The following is a 17,706-nucleotide window of genomic DNA, read 5'->3' as shown; positions in this document are numbered from 1 at the left end:
AGTAGTCATCCTTATTCTCCTTTAACTAAAGAAGATTTTGATACGTCATTTTCTTTTCTATGTCAAACCATTGTAAAATAATGCGCTGTCAAAGTCATCTTTCAAATTTGGGCTTATAGGTGTCCGAATAGCATAAACTACTCTATAGGCATAGCCAGATTTTTATAAAACAAATTATTATTTTACCAACTTAAAAAAGGGGCATTTACATATATATATATATATATAGTTGTGTGTACGGTCGTATTTGTAGATAAAGTTTATAGCCATAGGTCACTACATCTGGGTGAAAGTCTACATGTTTATGTGTACAATCACTTTCTATTGAAGTAGAGCCTAATGATTCTAAAATTTTATTGGGCGAAGAATTATTCGAAACAATAACAGATCTTTTTATAGCTTTTAGAAGAATTGGATGTTATTTGGGATTCTAGTTAGTAAAAAAACAACAACTAAAAACTTGAAGGCCGACATTTTTATGCAGATTTTTCAGTTAGTCATACATACATCATTGATTTCATTTTTTGTATGGTTGACTTTCCATTACTATAGATAAAAATGCACATTATCTTGAAATTAAAATCAAATTGAATAAAAAAATATTTGTAGATCTAAACAAAAGTTGGTAAAGATGTAAGATTGTAGGCTTATTGACTCAATATATTGTTATTTTATTTAGACTGAATCATTCACAGACTTAACTTAGGCCTATATCACCCATTATATACAAAGTTAATAAATGACACTCTCAAAAATGTATTGACTCTTACAGTAAATCGCTTATCACATTTAAAATATACATTGTAAAAATAATAATTATCAAATGTGATGAAAAAAAGAAAAACAAATAATCCAAACTGGCAGCACCAATTAACAGACAATCAATGTCGTAAACAAGAATACACGAAATACAGGCTTGGCTAATTAGTCTATATTGGCTAAGAAAACCAGTTACAAAGCTTTATAATAGTCATAGATCTAAGTCACAAATTGATTTGTGCCACACTTACCTCTGTAACATCGTATATGACAATTAAGTTTCCATTTATGATTTGCTGTAAAAGTGGTGATAAAAATCTTCGTGAATGGTTTCTTTATATAGTAAACAAATTCTACCGGAAGTCAATTTACCATGCAACCAAGGACGCCTCGGTGAATGGAACTTATTCTTAGTTACCTTAGTGTTGGCAGTCCATGTAATATATAGTCTATGATGGAACCAAAAATAATAATAAAATATATCATACTGTTGTAACTTCCAGGAAAGCACTCAACAGAGGAAGAATAACATTGATAATTATTTAATAAATAAAACAAATAACAGACACAAACCATGGACGGCCTTCAGCTTAGACCGTGGACTTTTCTGAATCCTATAAACCACGTCGTTGACCCTCTTTACGACGCGGTATGGACCTTCCCAGTGTCTTTGTAGCTTTGGAGATCTGCCTTTCCGCCTCCAAGGGCTGTACAGCCATACCAGATCGCTCTCTTGAAACCCGGAGAAATTGGCCCGTTTGTCATATCGTTTCTTCATCGAGTCGCTATTGATCTTGATCTTGAAGATTGAATACATACTCGAAAGAACTGACTGGTGTATCTCCAGGAATACCAAATAATAGATCACATGGTAATAAAAGTTCACGGCCAAACAACATCTTTGCTGAGGTATATCTGTGCTAGCGTGAATGGATCCTTTATATGACATAAGGAATAACGGAATATAAATATCCCAGTCGTCTTGTCGTTCATCGACAAACTTTGAAAGGTGTTGCTCCAGGGTTTTTATTGAATTGCTCCACCATCCATTTGATTGGAGGTGAAGAGGGGTAGTGCGAGTCTTCATGATTCCTAATATCTGGAGCATTTCTTGGAAGACTTTGGATTCAAAGTTTCGGCCCTGGTCGGAGTGCATCTCAATAGGGGCACCAAACCGACAAATCCAATTTTGTACTAAAGTTTCATCTACTGTGATTGGCTTCTTGATTAGGAATTGCGTATGCCTCAGGCCATTCGGTAAAGTAATCAACTGCCACCAAGATGTAACTATTCCCGTTCTTGGTTTCAGGAAATGGCCCAGCCACATAAATTACTACTCTCTCAAATGGGACACCCACGTTGTACTGCTGCATATCAACCCATATTTTACGTGGCGGGCCCTTTGATGCCGCACAGACGTCGCATCTTCGACACCATTCTTCCACGTCTTCTCGATACCTAAACCAGTAGAAACGCTGGCGAACCTTTTCCAAAGTCTTGTTTACACCGAGATGAGATCCACTGGAGCTATTACGCATCTCTTCTAGTAATCCAGTCACTCTCATTTTAGGCAACATCAGCTGAAGACGACTAGTTGTGTCGTCTGCGGATTCCCAAACCCTTTGATGACACCTATTGTCCCAAGTCAAAAGCTTGCTGACAGAGTCACTCAATTTTATCACAGTATTATTTATTAATAATTATTATTTATTTATTTTATTTTAATTATTTTCCCCTTTCGTCCCCATTTTCATCACAAACCCCACCTTTTCCTCTTCTCACTAGATTGAGTCCACCACCTTGGCGACAACTAGGCCACGACTTCTCGTCTATCTCCCCTTGACCTGGGAAAATATCAAACAAACAGTCACCTATATTGACCTTAGGCGCCGGATGTCCGACTTTCACGTCGACACCACCTGGCCTGGTACATACTTCATTCATTCTTCCACCCCTACCCGCGTTTCTCTTTGTTCAAGGAGATTATTCGTGTCACCACGCCTCGTGACACACCAAGGTGCCACTCTTGTGAGACTTCACCCGCGTGAGAGATAATCTTTAGTCTATCGCCTTTCCTGTTTCCGCCCATCTCTTCCAGACCTTTTTAAGGTAGACTAAGTCGAGCCGGACTTACTCTATCATTTCTCCTCGCTGACCATCGAGTCTAGACTAATCATATTTTCTTACTCTTATAGGAATACCTGGTGGTAAGCCGAACTTAATCACAGATCCATCTTAATTAGTTTGTGTATATTTCTTACTGGATATTATCATGTGGATTTTACTATTTTATTTATGTTTAATGTGTGCATTATGTATTTCTTACTATCGCAAGTAGGAATATAACCATTGCATATGTATATCTTATTTAATTCCCTTTATCTCGGCTGACCGCCTTGATAATTTTACTAGCGCACTAATACTGCGTTTAGAAAAGATATATGAATTATCTCACCCTTTACTCATGTGAGCAGGTCAGGTTGTGGCGCTACAGAGTGAGGCCCTTTTTATTATTATCTGCTGCTAAACATTTGTTCAATATTTTACAGTAGGCAGGTGGTAGCTCTACTGGGTGGGCCCAATCTGTGCACCTCGGTCAGCGACTAAGGGGCTAGAGTCGCCTAAGCAACCAGACAGCACAATTAAACTAAACTAAACTAATCTAGCTAACTAAAAGAACAAACTAAACTAAATTTATAAAACAAAACTTATATACACTTTATTTCCAACAAACTTACAAAGCAATCAAAATATAGATGAATACGAAAATAAAAATAAACTTTACAGAAACAACTAAATAAACTTAGCAATAAACTAATCAACCTGACTATACCACTACAAAAACTAATAAGAAACCCAAATATCTAACTATCTTTACTAGATTACACCTAAAAATACCAACACTAAACACAAAAGTACAGCAGACAGCTTAACTATAGCAGTAATGGCAGTAAGACAGTAGAAATAACGACAGGAATTATAGCCTGCAATTATACAAAATAAACAAACATAAGACATATGAAAAATATATAAAATAATCATTATAATGGACTAGATCTAGACTAACACACACTCCAAACAATCTACGCAGGTAATAACAATCACCTTCATTTGGCTAATAAAAGCCATACAAGCCACGACCAACACAGGTCAGGCTAGACTACAATAAACATAAATTTAAGTCTAAGCTCAACAAACTGAACAAAGCCGCCATGACAGCGATGCTTAGGACGCAGCCATCTTTTACATTAAAAAGTAGGACAAACTGCCAACTTAATAGAGTGGTTATCCTAGCAATAAAATATTAATAAAAATACATAGGGAACATAAAATAATAAAATATTCAAATAGACATAAGTATAGAAAAACAATAAGGATGGCGCAAGGGGGTGACGCTACCCAAGTCTACGGAACTTCCGGTTCCATCAGAGGTAATCATGGCTAATTAACTAGCCAGTGATGCCACTACACTAATCAGTCTACATCTAGACTATAGCAATAGATGTAGGAATAACTAATACAATATAAACTAACGAAGTAAAAATAAAAACATTTTCCAACTTACAGGCGGTCCCAGCTGAAATTACACTACAATTACTAACTACTAACTCCTACATGGTCTCACAGACCAACGGTCAACACCGGAAAAAGAATGAACTGACCCTTTCTATTTATAGAGCCAGGTCATGACTCACGTAAATTAACTCTAACACTAAAGAGCTGGCGGAAACCATGCATGCACTCAGCACTAGCCTAGATAGTTTACACAAATTAACAACAGATAAAAATAGATTTAAAAAAATAGATCTAGGAGCGCCAGCTCACACTCATTTTACTCTGACGAGAGTAGCGCCTCTTGAACGGACACTCTCTCCATTCAAGCGCACACCATTGTCTATGGCCGACGGCCATATGTAAACAAACCGTCATGGTCGCTGTATCGTCCATTTCCCCCCCTCTCTTCCGACTTATGATGTTTAATTGAGATTATTATCTCCCTAACTATGTACAGTTTATATTGCTATTATCAGCCATCTATTTTTCCAATCCCAGTTGTCATCATCTCCCCATTGTGCTCAAAAGCAAATTCACCAATCTGACAAATGCACCTCGGTCGAGGGCATCGATAAGATGCATGAGAGACATGTCCTAACTTGTCTTTGTTTATCTGCAGCCTCCCTCAAGTGTCTGCCTATTTATTTGCTACTGTTCGACTACCTACCAGTCAACCTATTGGATCTGCCTACTAAATGCTATTCAGCCCTACAGGTCATCACTTGTTAACCTAGTTGGCACTATCGGCTCTACTTGCCTGCCTATTCGACAATCCACTTGTCAACCTACTAGGCGCGACGTTCCTATAGACCACGTGTCTGTGCGAGACGTCATAGCTTCGCCAAATCTCCGCAACTCACTGGACTTATCCTGCTAAAGATGCTGCCCACGGTAGATCAGCTCTGCCCGCAGCACACTTATGCCCACGGTAGCCGGCCACCCGCCCTAATGTGCCCACTACAGATATCAGAACTTTGGAGCTGTGTCCAGTATGAATGTCACGCCTGGTATTGGGTAAGCCAATTAGGGGGATGAAAAAGTCTGTAATACGAACAAAATCCCAGAAAGCTTCTTTATTTCAATTTATCTGGATCAGTGCTAACCCCCGTCCCTTGACACGATGTGCCCAAGATATTCTACTCTCCTTCTAAACAAAGAGCACCTCATTGGGTTGAGTTTCATCCCAACGCCTCTTATCCTTCGAAACACTTCCTTGAGATTTATAAGATGCTCTTCAAACGTCTTACCTAAGATGATAATGCCATCCAGATAGACAAGGCAGATGTTCTAGTTAAGTCAATGTAAGACACGCTCCATCAATCGTTCAAAAGTGGCCGGAGCATTGTAGAGTCCTTAAGGCATTACAGTAAATTGCCAAAAAACGTTTCCTGCATAGAACGCCGTTTTCTCTCTATCTTCGGGGTGCATTCCAACTTGCTAATAACCGCTTTTTAGATCAAGAGTGGAGGCGCGGTGGCTGAGCGGTAAAGCGCTTGGCTTCTGAACCGTGGGTACCGGGTTCGAATTCGATAATGAGCCATTTTCAAACCGATATAACGGTCGAACTCGAGTTTTCCCGACGTGGCCAATGAGTAGAGAATTTTTTTCTCACTAATATGCACATACCTTGAAATTTTAAAGAAAATCGTTAGAGCCGTTTTCGAAATAAAATTTATATATAAATATATATATATGTGAGCTTGCGCTCCCAGAGCTATTTTTATATGCATTTTGTTGTATAGGTTAGAGCTATTTTTATATATTTTATTTTTATAGGTTAGTGTCAGATTTTATAATTGTACTTCCGCATATTTATATAGGTTAGTGCGGGATAGTATAAAAAGGGATGTACTACATGCTGTCTTAAAGCAGTTCAGTGTACAGTTGACTAGTGGTCAGTATAGTATGTCTGTGTGACAGCCGAAGATCTTTGTGGTCTGTCGTCTAATTATTTTATTATTCTGTACCTGGGACGGCCTGTAAGTTTGTAACTATTTTTTTTTACTAAATCTATGTCACACTATGTGTAAGATAGTTATTTTATTTTCTACTTGGACTATTTGTCATAATAGTTGGCAACATGCTGTATTAAAGATGGCGGCATCCATCAGTCCTAATAGAATATAATATAGTATAATAACTTAAGTGAGGCAACTCAACGAGGACATATACGTTTATTTACATAGAGACATGACAAACACAAAGGGCATCTGCCTTGAGTTCAGCATCTCCATATTGGCTCTCTCCTTGGGCGGAAATCGTTTTCCCTAATGTCAACATCCGACTTGTTTAGTCACAGATAGTGCGCACTTTCTTTCTGCACTATCTTGGATGGCGGTGCGCATGGCAAAGTCATAACATTGCCCCCGTCTTAGCACTTTTCGTCCCGAAAAGAAACAGTGCAGTGGAGCTTTGACAGTTCAGGTGGAGGTCGATCGGTGGGAACCATAAACGGTAGGGTGTCTGTTGCCCACAAAGCCATCTGCACAGTTTCCCGTGGTCGTCGCTTCCTCTTCTTCCAGTTGGCCAGTCTATGCTTGAGTCGATATTGTGGTCGCTGCTTCGACCTCATGACGTTAGTCGCTGATGCCAGCCAGCTGACTCATGGAGAGTTAATGGAGGTCAGGGTTGTCAGCCACGTAACACAAATGGATGTTGTGGCGATCACCGTAGATTCCAGGGTTGTTGTTCTAAGACGCTGAGTGAGCGGACCTTTTCCATGGACGTGTCGTGACACAGTTGTAGGCCCACAGCTAGCCATGGTTTCAAGCACATAGTCTTTCTCAGCTTCATCTGTAAGGTATGCCCATGAAGCATCCTTGTAATGTTCATCCACCACTACATCAGGTTTCGCTGGGATTAATTCACCACCGTTCAAGTCACTTTCACTGATGTGGGCATAAGTACACATTTCTGTCAAGTTTAGGTCTTGTAGCTGAGTTTCTTGGCATGGGCACTGTTCACGCAGGACGCCGCATATACAGTTCATGTCAATCGCCTGGATGCAGTTGCCAAGTATGGAGTTCTCTCTTATGCCGCTGCCAAAGTCAAATTCGTTGTTTCTGCCTCGGTCATTGTTGAGGCCCGTATTCGCAATTTCACCCGACGACATCCAAGGCAAGGAATCAGAAACGGTCTTGAGGCTTTCGTGGTTTGAGTTCTCATCAAAGGTACTGACAGATAAACAGAGGTCTTTAAGGTCCATAGCAGCCAGCTCGGACGCAGACCCAACGTTGCCTTGATCTGTCCGGCTCGTTGCAGGTATACCAGGAACAAAAGTTTCAGGCTCTTAACAGACTTCTCTAGTTACTTCATTTGTTTCTTTTCTTTCAATTCTGTATATCCCATTGATATCGCCGCAGCAATCGTTGTCCCGTTTCTCGCCATGAAAGTCATCCCCGCCAGACTTGCCCAAAACACAGTGACAGACAGCGCTCCGTTCCCCAGCGCCTCAATCACCACTGTTTGTGCAGCCACAGTCCTGACCAGGCAACTGCTCCTTCCCTAACGAGTTTATTCCTCCTTTTGCTTGCGACACAATTTTACCACTTTGGTCTATTTGGCCTTCTACTTGCAATACACTTTCATCTACTTTGTTCAACATTATGTTCCTGTTTATGTTCAGTTGTTCATCAAATGCGTCCAAAAAGTCCTGGATCTTGCCAATGAACTCAACAATCCCAAGTTCAATTTCAAATGTGTAGGTCTCCGGATCTTTTTCTTCATTGATCAGAGCTTGCCTCAGACGAGCCGTGAGCGTTTCCCTGCTACCGAGGGATTTTAAACCTCGGTCCCGAAGCTCTTGTCTTATCTCTTTAATTGAGAGCTGATGTAATAGCTTCAAATATGTCATTGTAATCAAAGCCTACCTCCTCTCGCTGCCTATAATCCCACTTCTGACACCAATTGTAATAACTGAAGTGAGGCAACTCAACGAGGACATAGACGTTTATTTACATAGAGACATGACAAACACAAAGGGCATCTGCCTTGAGTTCAGCATCTCCATATTGGCTCTCTCCTTGGGCGGAAATCGTTTTCCCTAATGTCAACATCCGACTTGTTTAGTCACAGATAGTGCGCACTTTCTTTCTGTACTATCTTGGATGGCGGTGCGCATGGCAAAGTCATAAAAATAGTTTTGCATTTATGTTTTGCAGGCTATTATTACTGCTGTGTTACTGATGAATATTACATGCTGCTGTATCTAATATTGCTGCTATAATTGCTGTAGTAGATCTATTCTAATTCTAGGGAATCTAGTATTATTTTCTAATTTTGTTTCTGCTATAAACAGCTATTGACAACTATTGATAGATCTAGTATTGTTATTCTTGCTGTAGATCTAGCATCTAGTGTTATTTTGTTTTTGTAGTGTAGCCTTTATAGTTATAGGCTTAGTGGCTTAGTTATAGTCTGTTTCTTGCTTTAGCTAGTTAGTAACTAGTTTAGTCTAGTTAGTAAGGTACTAAGACTAAGGTGTTCTTGTTTTAGTGTTAGAGTTATGGGTTGGTTATAGTAATAGAATATTGTAGATATAGACTAGTTTATTGTTGTGTGTTTGTGTAGATCTAGGTTTAGTGTAGTAGTTATCTTGTAGTGATTTAGTTCTCTTTAGTTTTGATCAGTTTGTGTTCGATAGTTGGTTTGGTTAGTTTGTTGGTGTTTGTAGTGTCGTAGATTTAGAGGGTTAGAATTAGTTGTTTTCATTGTAGTGTATATATTATATTTTACTATTGATTTATTTTTATGTAAATAACGTATCTTTTTGTTTTATTTAATTTGAAGTAAAGTTTCGGTATTGCTTCTTCTTAGTTAATTAGTATAGTTTAGTATCTTTGGTTGCTTAGGCGACTCTAGCCCCTTGGTCACCATACCGAGGTGCACAGATTGAGCCCACCCAGTAGCGCTAACATCTGCCTACTGTTGGTAAATTTTTAATGTTGAGCAGCAGAGAATAGGTCCTCCCACTCGAGCCTGCCTGACCTGCTCACATATACAAGAATTGCTCGCTTAAGAGTATAGGATATACTAGACATATGAATTGTGCTGACAAATTAGCTAATCGACTTAAATCCATTTTTTCAAATAAAAACATTTGCTTGTAGGCCTACAAATATTTGATTAAAATTTTAAATGAATAGACTTAATTTTGTATGTTCACTTTTTAAAAATAAAGTAGATCTTGAGTTAGACATAGATCTAGATTTGGAGTAATCTAGAGTTAAATATTGGCTTGGATAGAGTTCATTTTGCACTTGCGCATGCGTGACCTTTTTAATTAGATGTACGCCAATGAATGAAACTATTAGAATATATCTTAACACGGCTTCGCAGCTTTAGGGCGAACGAATGCATGAAAAATGTTAATTTGATTAAAATATGAAATGAATGGACTATAATTAGTATGTTCATGTGTTAAAGTATCAAACTATCTGAACTGAACTGAAGTTATAACATCTTAGAGTTTAATTAGAGTTTTGGACCTAGGAATAGAAAGATGTGTAACATTATGGTATTGTCTAATGAAAGAATGCTCATCAGGAATTCTACATTCGCAGATATAAGGAACGAATTTATGTAAAAATGCTTTTGAAACACAAATTTGAAGGTTAATTTTATTAAATAATTAAATCAATTGACTATATTTTGTATTTTCATGTGTCAGAGTCAAAAACTATCTGCACAAAGTGCAGTTCTTAAAATTAGATCTAGATCTAGATCCTTTCGATCTTTTCTCATGTAAACATGGCCTAGATCGATGAAGTTATAATGCTTTCATAGAGCTGGTCAATTTTTTTTTGAGGGTCTTAAGTTTGTTCTAGGGCTACAATACATACAATACGGTCTAAGTTGGTACCCAAGGAACATTTCTGCCAAGTTTTATCAAGATTGGTCAAACGATTTTGATTTCTATACGGGGACATACATACTTACATACATACATACATACATACATACGCCTCACATTCTACTTTATATATTAGATATATATATATATATATATATATATATATATATATATATATATATATATATATATATATATATACATATATATAAATTTTATTTCGAAAACGGCTCTAACAATTTTCTTTGAAATTTCACGGTATGTGCATAATAGTGAGAAAAAAATTCTCAACTCATTGACCACATCGGGAAAACTCGATGTCGACCGTTATATGGGTTTGAAAATGTTTCATTATATAAAAATTAATTTTGGCTACAATGTTTTTTGAATCAAAATTTTCCATATGACGTCAACGGGAAAAACTTGACACCGCTTACGTCACAAGGGCCCAAGGCAAGAAAGGGAAGAAAACTTGACACCACTAGGCTTACTGCAGTACACTAAAACATTTCTTTGCAAACATGAACAAGTTTTAATTAATGAATCAATAGACCTAATTAAACATTTGCGCTCCATCTTATAGTTGGCTCTATCAGCCTTGTCAACTAAGTAAAAGCTACTTACACTGGTTTCCGCAATTAAAGTGTAAACAATTTATAAAACACTTAAAACACAATAATATAATCATATATCGGCAAATTTATTTTTTTTATTCCATTATTACATAATTAATCCATGTATAGAATTTAGCCTTTGTAATGTAAAGAGAGAGTAGTTTTTAAGGGAATGCAGGCACGACATAGTCTAAATTGTGCCGATGTGCCCAAAATCAAATCCAATCAATCCATGTACATATGTTTTTGTACAAGTCTGTGCCTTATTAAGGTACAAAATAAAAACGATGAATATTAATGAATTGCATAGTAATACTTTAGTTGTGAATTTCCTTTTTATAGTTTAACTTTCATTCTTATACCTAGCATTCACAGGGCGCTATGGTCAACGAATTTTTCGTACGCCGCCGCCTCTTTTGGTTTTACTATTAACCTCGGAAAAACGAAAGTCATGTTCCAGAAGTCATCCAATAATATTTACTCAGTGCCAAAGATCACCGTGATTGGGGACCCTCAGCCCTAACGTCGTAGACCACTTCACCTATTTGGGAAGCAAAGTTTCAAATGACGCATTGCTTGTAAGGGAGGTTAATCACCGTCTGTTCAAGGCCACTACCAGTAGTGCTTTTGGACGCCTCCAAGCGAGAGTGTGGCGAAATAAACCATTCCGCCTGCCAACAAAAATCAGTGTCTAACAAGCAGTTTGTTTTCTCAACCCTTCTATATGGATCCGAGATATATGAGTATCATACAGAAGCAACAATGACTACTTAAACGCTTGACAAGATTGCAATACAAACAGCGATGTTGTTGCCAATGCGGTATGGACAATATGGAGGGTCTTCTTATAGTCCGACCTTTACGCTTGGCAGGGCGCGTTTCCCGTATGGGAGTGAACGTAAGCAAAAGGCAATCTTTTTTTAGTGATCTGAAAGGTGGTCAGCGTAAAACAGATGTCAAACGGAAAGGTTTCTTTAGAATACTAACGCAATGTTTTAAGTCTCTTAGGAAATACATGCGCTATTTTACTTTGTTACAGAGTGCATGTTGTACCCTATAACGTAGAGATTTTGCATCACTTGATATTTCGTACCAAATCCATACTTAATATACAATAATAAATGTCTGAACTTAACCATTTGAGAAGTTACAATGCAGAGACTTTCTTCAAAGCCAATAATACCCCAAAACTTTTGGGCAAAGGATGCAATGTAAACGACTCGACGAGCTGCGATTTTCTTGACTGTATCTTATCTTATGAAATACAGACGTTACTTATAATAAAATGATTACGTCCAACACATTTTCTGTATGGAGACTTTCTTTTCTATTCGCCATGTACATTGACATTTAGAACTAAAAGAATACGAAAGCAACTCTTTGAATTGGGAGTTTTTTACCCGATTGTTCATTTTTGTCATTTACAAAAATGTTTCCAAAATAAGTAAATATCTTTCCTTAACAAATTATTCATCCGAGCGAGGCTCGGTCACCTGGAACTATATATAAATATATACCAGCGTTACTTTGACTAATTATTTCCCCTTAATTCTCACAGAGCACGTCGTTTAAATTTCAAAGACTTAGTCGAGACATGATCTGACTAATCCTGAAAGAAATTAATACAATGACGTTTACTTAATGAGACTAGATTAGGCGGAAACAATTGATTTGTCCAGGTTTGTGACTAAGTATCTTACCAATATACATTTATTTGAAATATAGAATCGATACGAGAGCCAGAGCGTGGAAGTGTATACTTTATTTCAATAGGACATCTTGAACTAGTCTAGTCAGTACAGGAAGCCTATTACTCCACTAAACGGAAGCGTAAGTTTCTATTGGGTTTCTATTGGGTTAGTTCGTCTTCAGTTAGAAACCTCTCCACTCTTTTTTCCCCAAAGACAAGTTTTCCATTCCATTTGTATGAAAACACTTGTATCATAAACGGTGCTTAAGAAACAACAGCTGCCTCTTTTCTTACTTAGGGATGTTAGGCACTTAGTAGAGCATTGTGGACATGGCCTAAATTGTGCCGATATGCTATAACATCTAAATCTAATCCATCCACGTATGCAGAATAATTATAAATTAGCTAATAAGATATTTCTATTTTTCCCTTCATTCTAGTAAATGTAAGAACCATCTATACTATAAAGTAGAAAGTAAGGCGTATGTATGTATGTATGTTAGGAATAGAAATAAAAACCGCTTGACCAATCTTGATAAAACTTGGCAGAAATGTTCCTTGGGTACTAACTTAGACCGTAGTGTATGTATTGTAGCCCTAAAACAAACTTAAGACCCTCAAAAAAAAAAAGTTGACCGACTCTATTAAAGCATTATAACTTCATCGTTTAAAAATGTTGACATGAGAAAAGATCGAAAGGATTTAGATCTAGATCTAATTTATGAACTACACTTTGCACATATAGTTTTTTACTTTGACACATCAAAATACAATATATAGTCTATTGATTTCATTATTTAGTAAAAATTAACCTTCAAATTTGTGTTTCAAAATCATTTTTACATAAATTCATTCCATATATCTGCGAATTCAGAACGTCCTGACTTACTTATAAAACCATTCATTTAACAAATTGGGTAAACCCGTTTTAATTGTACTTTATATCCTATTCATCTATCGCTCCTTTCGTTTTTAATAGATATGAATGTATTGGCTTCGGGTAAACCCATTTTTGCAAAACTAATTTTATTTTCGTAGCGAAAGAGAAAAACTTGAAAGGATCATTAGCTAAGTTTAACATACATCTAAATCCAATCCACTAGATTAGTAAACACAAACTAAGACCCGCAGGCCGCGGGTAATGTCAGGCTTGTAGACTTATATAGTATACTAGACTGGAAACCGGAAATAAATTCTTATCCTCGACTGATTAATTCACAAACCTATGTATAGATGGATTTTTTTATGTACGTAAACTCTTTTTTAAGCGCTCAGGGGAGTCGCCCCAATCAATCTTTTCTGTCTTAGAAAAGTAATGATCTTTAGTTTTCAAAGTTTAGAAATAATGCAAAATCATTTCTCGTATATTCACTCCAATATATGAAACAAAGCCATTTCCTGTTTGTTTCTGAAATAATGTTTCAAAAATCCTAGAACGAAATAATTCATGTTGATTTTAATCATCTTATGTACATTTAAATAGATTGATTACCTAGATCTATCTAGATTATGTGTCTAAAAATTGCAAAATAATAATTTTGAGACGAGAGTACTCTTATTTTTTATGTTCAATTACTAGATCTAGAAATTAAATTATATGTTAGGGTTGAAAAAAAACTCTACTTCTTTTAACTACTTTACAAAACAACGCCTTGATTCAACTTTCTAAAAAATTTTCACGACAATTTTTGTAGTTTTAAAAAAGTTTCCATGTCCAGTCTAGAGTAGTATATATAAGTGTATGGTAAGAACACACAGACAACTCTAGAGTAGTCTATATAAGTCTATGGTAAGAACACACAGACAACTCTGTACTTATTTGAGAAGAACAATACTAAGAGAACAATAATCTATCAGTGCACCATACAGCTTCACAGTGTTTAATATCAAAAGGGAATAAACTATACATCTCTACCAACTTAATATAAAAGTAAAAGATTATTAGGATCAGTATGCCAGTACTGTGATGCCCTAAGTGCATTTAACGAAGCTTATCTGGCCTGTGCAGAGGTACTATCTGGCCTGTGGAGACTTCTGCCGACAGTCTATTATGAAGACTCGGATTATCAGTTACCTTTTTTTTTGTGATCCGACACGCGTATCTAATCAGTCTACGAAACAAGTTGAGCACACTGCTGTGTATCAATGACGCGGATGTCTGAATGATGCATGAAACAGGTTGAACACCTTTCTGTGTAAGTCAAGGACGCGTGTGCCTGATAACTCCATGAAACAGGTTGAACACCATTGTAAGTCAATGACACGCGTCTCAGGAATTTGAATGGTCTATGAAACAGGTTGATCATAATTGTGTGTAAGTCAATGACACGCGTGTCTGTTATGAACCATGAAAAAGGTTGAACACCATTCAGTGTAAGTCAATGACACGCGTGTCTTAACTATGAATGATCCATGATACAGGTTGAATACCACTCTGTGTAAGTTAATGACAATTGTTTTTAACACCATTGTGTAAATCAATGATCCTTGAAACAGGTTCAAGGCCATTCTGTGTCTTATCTAAGACAATACTTCAAGTCAAATTGTATGAATGCCAAGTAGAAACTCATTCAGTGGCTTTTTTTCACACATTGGCAACATAGCTGCAAGACCCCTGTGACTTTGGAAGTGCTTTGTCTGGCATGCAGTTTTACTTCGTTTTTTTAGAATGGTTATAAGAATCTTGTTCTCAATGTACTCTTGTTCTCAATGTACTCTTGTTCTCAATGTACTCTTGTTCTCAATGTACTCTTGTTCTCAGTGTACTCTTGTTCTCAGTGTACTCTTGTTGTTAGTGTACTCTTGTTCTCAATGTACTCTTGTTCTCAGTGTACTCTTGTTGTTAGTGTACTCTTGTTCTCATTGTACTCTTGTTGTTAGTGTACTCTTGTTCTCAATGTACTCTTGTTCTCAATGTACTCTTGTTCTCAGTGTACTCTTGTTCTCAATGTACTCTTGTTGTTAGTGTACTCTTGTTCTCAATGTACTCTTGTTCTCAGTGTACTCTTGTTCTCAGTGTACTCTTGTTGTTAGTGTACTCTTGTTCTCAATGTACTCTTGTTCTCAATGTACTCTTGTTCTCAGTGTACTCTTGTTCTCAATGTACTCTTGTTCTCAGTGTACTCTTGTTCTCATTGTACTCTTGTTGTTAGTGTACTCTTGTTCTCATTGTACTCTTGTTGTTAGTGTACTCTTGTTCTCAATGTACTCTTGTTCTCAATGTACTCTTGTTCTCAGTGTACTCTTGTTCTCAATGTACTCTTGTTGTTAGCGTACTCTTGTTCTCATTGTACTCTTGTTGTTAGTGTACTCTTGTTCTCAATGTACTCTTGTTGTTAGCGTACTCTTGTTCTCATTGTACTCTTGTTGTTAGTGTACTCTTGTTCTCATTGTACTCTTGTTGTTAGTGTACTCTTGTTCTCATTGTACTCTTGTTCTCAGTGTACTCTTGTTGTTAGTGTACTCTTGTTCTCAATGTACTCTTGTTCTCATTGTACTCTTGTTGTTAGTGTACTCTTGTTCTCATTGTACTCTTGTTCTCATTGTACTCTTGTTGTTAGTGTACTCTTGTTCTCAATGTACTCTTGTTGTTAGTGTACTCTTGTTCTCAGTGTACTCTTGTTCTCAGTGTACTCTTGTTCTCAATGTACTCTTGTTCTCAGTGTACTCTTGTTCTCATTGTACTCTTGTTCTCAGTGTACTCTTGTTCTCATTGTACTCTTGTTCTCAGTGTACTCTTGTTCTCATTGTACTCTTGTTCTCAGTGTACTCTTGTTCTCAAGGTACTCTTGTTCTCAATGTACTCTTGTTCTCATTGTACTCTTGTTGTTAGTGTACTCTTGTTCTCATTGTACTCTTGTTCTCAGTGTACTCTTGTTCTCATTGTACTCTTGTTGTTAGTGTACTCTTGTTCTCATTGTACTCTTGTTCTCAGTGTACTCTTGTTGTTAGTGTACTCTTGTTCTCAGTGTACTCTTGTTCTCATTGTACTCTTGTTGTTAGTGTACTCTTGTTCTCATTGTACTCTTGTTGTTAGTGTACACCTGTTCTCAGTGTACTCTTGTTGTTAGTGTACTCTTGTTCTCATTGTACTTTTGTTGTTAGTGTACACCTGTTCTCAGTGTACTCTTGTTGTTAGTGTACTCTTGTTCTCAGTGTACTCTTGTTGTTAGTGTACTCTTGTTCTCATTGTACTCTTGTTCTCATTGTACTCTTGTTGTTAGTGTACTCCTGTTCTCAGTGTACTCTTGTTGTTAGTGTACACCTGTTCTCATGGTACTTTTGTTTTTGTTGTACTCCTATTATCATTGTACTTTTGTTTTTGCGGTACTTCTGTTCTCAATGTACTCTTGTTCTCTCAGGACTTGAGTGATCAGCTTGTAGACATTGTGATTTTGACCGTCAATAGACAGCTTAAACATATGGTACCAACCCTCAACTGAATAGTTTGTTCCTGGTAGATCGTCCTGTACTCAATCTCTAAAATTACTGCACCTAACCATATCAGAAATCTTGGAGTCACTCTGCGGTTTCGTCTCTGGCGACCAATATAATTTTTCTCCCAATTGTCATACGAATCCCCTACAACAACTGGCCCAATATTATTTAGTTTTTGAAGGTAATATTTACTTTGCAGGTGGAAAGGGCTAACATCACCTTGACAAAAATGTGTACATTTTTATCATCACGATATGTAGCTGCAACTTGTCATCTTGTACTTTAATACAGAGACTTTGTCCATGATGTGTGTTTACTGCATTTTGACTTGCTTTCTCAAAATCTAGTCCATATAAACAGATTTACAGCACAGGGATCAATGGGTGCGTATAACAGAATTACAGAACAGGGATCAATGAGTGCATATAACAGAGTTACAGCACAGGGATCAATGAGTGCATATTACAGAGTTACAGCACAGGGATCAATGAGTGCATGTACTGGTAAGACCTGTAAGACTCGTCACAACTTTCAATGTACCATCAATGAACCAGTGTGGATGAAGAAGGTCGAGGCCTCAACAAAAAAAAACTACCCGGGACCTTCACTTACTAAAATCTGGTACTTATTATACATAAGTACGCGCTACTTTGTTGGCGCTATTTAATCTACGTCATTTGTCGGGTAACAACACAAAATTCGCCTTTATCTTTGTATCTTTCTGTGTATTTTTTTAGGTTTTGTATTTAAAGATTATGGTTCAGTGTTTTTGTGTGATTGCTACCTTACATTTTAGTCTT

The sequence above is a fragment of the Biomphalaria glabrata genome, chromosome 10 (genome assembly GCF_947242115.1).
Source record: "Biomphalaria glabrata chromosome 10, xgBioGlab47.1, whole genome shotgun sequence".
NCBI lineage: Eukaryota > Metazoa > Mollusca > Gastropoda > Planorbidae > Biomphalaria > Biomphalaria glabrata.
This window is presented reverse-complemented; position numbering follows the sequence as displayed.